Source organism: Bactrocera latifrons, unplaced genomic scaffold (genome assembly GCF_001853355.1).
Source record: "Bactrocera latifrons isolate USDA-ARS-PBARC rearing strain unplaced genomic scaffold, ASM185335v1 scaffold_766, whole genome shotgun sequence".
Classification (NCBI taxonomy): domain Eukaryota; kingdom Metazoa; phylum Arthropoda; class Insecta; order Diptera; family Tephritidae; genus Bactrocera; species Bactrocera latifrons.
The window spans coordinates 88,195-94,543 of record NW_017537452.1 but is presented as its reverse complement, the minus strand read 5'-3'; the positions used below and the strand labels follow the sequence as shown (position 1 = coordinate 94,543).

Genomic DNA, 6,349 nt, shown 5'->3' with positions numbered 1-6,349 from the left:
TTTAATTGACGAAGACCACGTCTATTTTTAAACCTATAAAGCCATCCTTTGCTGGCAGAAAATGTTTTGTTTTCATAACATTGAGCGTGAATTTGAGCAGCCTTTTCTTTTAAAATATTTGTTGTGACAGTTATATGTTTTTCTCGTTGACATTGGAACCATTTATATAATTTATCCTCCATCTCTGGGTAATCTGGTTCCCGCAACACCTTCCTATTCTTTGAAACAGCGGCGCAATTTGCAAAGAAGCTAAAAAAAATCAGCGCTGTACTATAACCGGTGAGGGTATAAAAAATGAGAACTTACTTCTTTAGTTTTTCTTTATTTTTTTTTATGTCCGAAATTGTGGATGTCCTGACACCATACTTTTCAGCTAGCAGTTTTSCACTTACACCATTGCTCAGCTGCAATAAAATATGTTCTTTTTCCGCAAGAGTTAACGTTTTGTGTGACCTTTTTGATGACATTTTGATGCAAAACTGAGCGATAGTCTCTCTTCTGTCGCGAAAAATTTCATTTGAAACCTAGTCTCTGGGTGTGATAGAAATGACATGGCGTTAACCCTTAAAAATGCAAAACGATGTGCTCTTCAAGTATAGCTGTAGACCCTGCGTCATACGCAATACAAAACTTTAGGTTGGAGCAAGTATGCAGTTTTGTTGATCTTTGAGTAACTATGGACCCTAAACTCAATTTTAATCTTCACAAATCTTCCACAGCTTTTAAAGCTAAAGGCGCTCTCTCTTTTTGAAAAATTGTATTACCTTGTTTTTGCTTTACTCCTCCCGTAATATTTTCCAATATCTTTATGCATACGACCAACTTCTAATGTCAATTCTTTTCGAAACTTGGTTGGACACGAAAAATATTTTGCTTCGATGCGAATAAATGACCGTATAAAGTTATATTTCTAATAATCTGCAAACAGTTCGTTTCTGCCATGGATTACATGTTAAATATATTGTTCATTCGCGCCCTGGCTACTTCAAGACGCGATTGTATCAACACATTTACTGTGTGAATCTATTACTTTTAGTTAATTCTTTAGCTAACCTTGATGCTGCAGCGACAATTGGCTACTTTCTTTCGATTGCGAAGGAGTACAATGTGGTATATCAGATTATTACCACAGTTTCACAAACTATTTAAAATTGCGGGAAATATCTTAATGATAAACTAAGAAATGTAAGAATAACAAAACTTATGCTCTACATATATATAATATCTCATAAAATTCTCGTGCCGACATTGGAGAAATTTGGTGTGCTTATTGGCAGCGTTTGAAGAACTACGCTACGCTCGTAGCACTTCATTTAGTTCTTGATAGCGCTCTCACTTGGTCGGGAGCCACAGCATAGCCTTAGCATAACAATGTAAAAGTATGTGCTCTACTCTGCAGCTTGAAATGCTGCGCTATGCTCTAGCGTAGCGGTAGCAAAAAATTGGGAGCGGCAGCAGAGCGGAGCTAATGAAACTTTTCATGTGCTACAGCTCTCGCATGTGTTTGTTGTTTTTTCTTCTTTGTTATTTTCTGTCATAATATTTGCATTAATTGAATAATTCAAAACAAAAAAATGTTATGGAAATCATTTTGGCACTTGTTACATCATTTATAAATCTAAAATCAAATATTTTAAGAAATTTATTAAAAAAATGATTTAGATAATAATGGAATAAATTATAAAATGTTTTTATATGATATAAAATATTTGCCATTTTTATATTACCGAAAACATCATCTATTAGAAATGTATTACAATACTCAATTCCTATGAATTTTCGAGATTAATTTTAACTACATGTACTTTCCCTTTTGAAATGATGCTTACATCAATTTTGATTTGAAATATAATTTTCGAATTTCTGAGTTGTATAATATGGAGTTTTAACATAAAGAGATAAAAAGTATTGTATTCCCCTGCTTCTAAGCTACCTCCCCACCAATTTTAAGCCAAATCGGTTAAGCTTTCTTGAATTATAAATGGCGTAACTAATACGACTTTCTTTTATATACTATATAAGTACATACTAGTAGATGGTAGAAAAAAACAACAAACACATACGGGATCTGTAGCACACGAAAATTTTTGTTAGCTCCGCTCTGCTACCGCTACGCCAGAGTATAGCGCAGAGTTTCTTGTTTTGCTCTCGCTACAGCTATAATTTTTTACCTCGCAAAACTCGGAGCAGAGTAGAGCACATACATTTACATTGTTATTGTTTAGCATTATATTATATTTATTAAACACGAGGAACTGCAGTTGATATGACCTATCGTCACGACTTTATTTTTAGCACTAACTCAAATCCGCAAGGAGCGGCAATTATATGCTATACAGTAGGCTCATGTACAACGAATAGATGCGCTTATACTTAATATGTATGTAAACTAATTAGGATTCCAGGAATAGAGCATATGCTAGCGGTGTGCATATGTACAGTATGACTTATATGCCTTCATCCGTCTACCGATCTCCATTGTATTCTATCGTAATGACCCGGACAAGATCATCGCTGCCAGGATAGGTGTCCGTGATACGACCCATGCGCCAACAGGCGGGTGGCAAATTCTCTTTTCGAATAAGTACGACATCTCCTATTTTAAGATTTGGTTCAGGCCTCATCGACTTGCTACGGGCCTGAAGCTAATTCAGATACTCATTTTGCCAGCGTTTCCAAAATTGTTCGACATTACTTGCAAGGGCTGTTAATAATGGAGGCGGTTGTGCGGTATATCTGGTAGTGGTGGCTCAGGACAGCAATTGATTGGTCGGCCGTGGTGAAATCACCTGGCGTTAAGGCTAGTCCACCTTCGGGGCCATCATGTAAGGCTACAATTGGTCGTTAATTTAGACAAGCTTCAATCCTTGTCAATAGCGTTAAAAACTCATGATATGACTATTGGGCCATGATGCAAAGTAAAGGCTTCTTGGCTGAGCGGACTGCTGTTTCGCAGATACCACCATGATGTGGCGCAGCGGCGGTAATGAACTTCCATTGAGTACCAACATGAGCAATGTCTTAGATGTTGTAGTTGTAGTTGGGCATGACCTACTACTCCCAATGCGGACATGAAACGGACCACAATAATCTAGGCTGCTGTTTGAAAAAACTGGAGCCGAGAGTACCCGTTCACGGGATAAAGAAGCCATTTGTTGATTCTGGAGATTTCATTCATGTCTCCGACACACGGTACATTTCCATATGTATGCCTTCACTTCCGAGCGCGCGAGTGATGGTTTTGGAATAACAAAAGAGCCTCTGCCTTTTTTCCACAACCGCAATTATTAAACTGAATCTTAAGACTAGCCTAATTGACATTCCTTGTTAGGTGTCTTACTCCTAAGCATAGGGCTTTATTTGTTAGAGCGCTTARTTCTAATATTAAGATTAGCTGTGTAGACATTCTTTGTATGTATGTTTATAGTTGAGTTGACGTTCACATAACAGCAATACGCTCACTCTCAACTCAACTTAGCTGAATTTGGAACCTATATGTTATTACGATATTATTAGGCTAGTATATAATTACTGCATGTTTAGAATATGTGTACTGTAACATTTGCTGGATGCCGCCATGAAGACATCGTCCGCAATTAATAAGTTAGCAAATGATCTTTTGGGAATAATCAGTAGATGTCGTTGTTCGTTAGATATTTCTGCATTTCGGAGACGCCCGTCGGCTTACAGGTGACTTCGACTGTCTAACCCGGAATTTGATTTCAGAGCATTAATTTCTCGTCTATATGCCTTGCCTTGAGCTTATTTAACAGTTAGACGCAGAGCCCATTTGTATTCTTCTGCTGTCACAATATTCGACCTCTGACCTTTGTAACGTGGCAGAAAACGTCTTAATCATGCTGTTGTATTGAGGACACGACTAAGTATGCTAAATTTCTCAACGAGAGGTATTCGGTGACCATCGGCAAAAGTCATAAGACATTGGTGATGATCCTGGCGAGTGGTTATAAGAGTTTTAAAAGGTTGACATTCGAGAGGCTGTGCCTGGTGTTGCTCCTGCGTTAGTTCTGGCACAACTGGATCGTTTTCGATGCATATATAACGAGAAGGTCCTGTCCACCATAGCGGATGATGCAGAAGGTCCTCAGGCGTAATTCATCGACTTGCACAATCGGCCGGATTGTACTCGGAGCGAATATGTCGCCAACATTCTACCTTGGTGTGGGCCTGGATGTATGCAACTCGATTACCAACGAACTGTTTCAAAATTGAAGGTTGTTTATGAATCCAATGTAAAATGGTAGTTGAATCACTCCAGAGTGTGTAACGGACGTTGTCTAAACGGAGCGCCTGTTGCACATGACGTAGAGTCACTAACAGCAGGTGGGCAGCACAAAGTTCCAAGCGTGGTGTAGTAATCTCTTTCACCGGTGCCACCGGTGCAGTAACAATTGCCATATTAGAATAATCTTCTAGCGCCACTATTCACGTAGCTAACCGCAGTATACGCCTTCGATCTAACGTCACAGAAGCCATGAAGTGTAGAAAATGCATGAGGTGACATGCCTAACCAACGCGGTACACGGACTTGCGCTAGTTCAAAATTCGAGAGTCTGGTCTTGTAATTCTACAGGTAATGGAGTGTCCCAGTTAAGATACTTCCTCCAYAGGGTTTGAATGAACATTTTGGCCAGAATTACAGTTGGCGCTAGTATACCAATCGGGTCATACAGCCTTGTAACGTCACTTAAAATACTACGCTTTGTTGGTAGTGTATGTGAGCCTTCAATTCTCACCTTATCGCATAATTCAATTTCTGCTTCAGATTTCTCTGGATCGGTGATAGCATGAAGTGCTTTGGCGCAGATCGAATTCCATTTGAAAAGAATGAAGTGAACTTGACGAAGGGTCGCACTGACGTCATGAGCACAACTAACAGCTTCCAACGGAGAGTCAAAACTTTTCAAATATTAGTCAACGTAAAATCAGTCAAGGATACTGTTCCTTGYCCGTAGAAGCCCGGTTTTCGTCCTCCACAATGTTGTAGTTATCTACAGCACATTTGCGTAAGAAGCCAATCGCCATGTATGGACTACTTGTCATTCCATACGTTACTAAAGCCAACTCGAAGCTACGTAGTGGTTCGACTGGAGATTCCCGCCACAAGATGCGTTGCCATTTACGATGCAAGGGATTGCTCAACCTGTCGAAACATCTTCTTGACATCGGCTGTTATAGCTATTTGATAACAACGAAATCAATTTGTCTTGGAGCTGTGGTCCCGAAAATTTAGTGTTGTTCAATGACATTCCTCTTGTGGTTTTGCAGAACGAGATTTATACCACACGAAATTTATCTGTTACCGCATGATGGGGTATGTAATAGCATTGCGTCGGGTCGACGCAATCGTCCTTCACGGGATTCATGTTGCATAAACGTGATGTATTTGTTGCGAAGCTCAGGGTCGCCAGATAATTTTTGCTCAGTATGAAAAAACTGACGCCGCGCTATTTGATGTGAACCTCCTTATACTGGAGCATTGGAAAGAAACGGGATTTGTACACTAAAGCGTCCCCTGACTGCGCGACGTACAGTGTCAATGAAAATCCGTTCACAAGAGTCTACCGAGAGTTCGTCGACAGGACCATTGTCCTCACCCTGCCAGAACCTCTGCAGTAGTTTATCCAGTTGCTAATCACCTATGCATTTACTGACAGATAGAGTATGCGTCAAATGATTTGGAGTGTTGACCATCGCAGGGCCAAATACAACCCAACCGAGGCGGGTACAAAGCGCGCACGATTCGTCATGGGGTCCCGCAGCAATCCCATCGGCAATTAAAGCGGGCCAAATATCTGCGCCAATAAGTATATCAATTTTGGCAGGAGTACCAAATGTTGGATCGGCAAACTGGAGTCCAGAAAGGTGATCCCTGGCTGAGGAGTCGACCTTGCATATTCGTGTCATAGTCGTAATCGTTGATAGGATGTAGACTTCAAATTGTATAGAAAGTCTCATTAATGAGGGACTTCAATCGCACAGTTGTGGAACCCTTTGTGTAGGTAGCTGCATTGGCGCCTATACCTTCTTCGCATAATGCACGGCATTCATAAGGCCTCCCATAGCAATCGGAAAGGAGCACTTTAGCCGTCGCAAGTAAAATTGCCCGGTCATCTTGCACAACTAATTTAATTGTTTTTGCTGGCGGGAATACACTTGCGGTCCAGTAGAAGTGTGATGATGATATAGAGCTAGACGTTGTTACCGAAGCTGCAGATGGTGATACACTCGTATCCGCTATATTTTCCACAGGTCTTGTACCTATACGTCGGTAGAGTAGCGTGTTATGCCCTTGTTGGCAAARCGAACATGCACCAGAAGTACACTG

The 6,349-nt window shown here is 40.4% G+C and overlaps 1 pseudogene; it reads right to left on the bottom strand.

Moving 5' to 3' along the window:
• Positions 1-2,447: 2,447 nt before the first annotated feature.
• Positions 2,448-3,011, bottom strand: LOC108976448 (annotated as a pseudogene).
• Between the last annotated feature and the right edge of the window lie 3,338 nt (positions 3,012-6,349).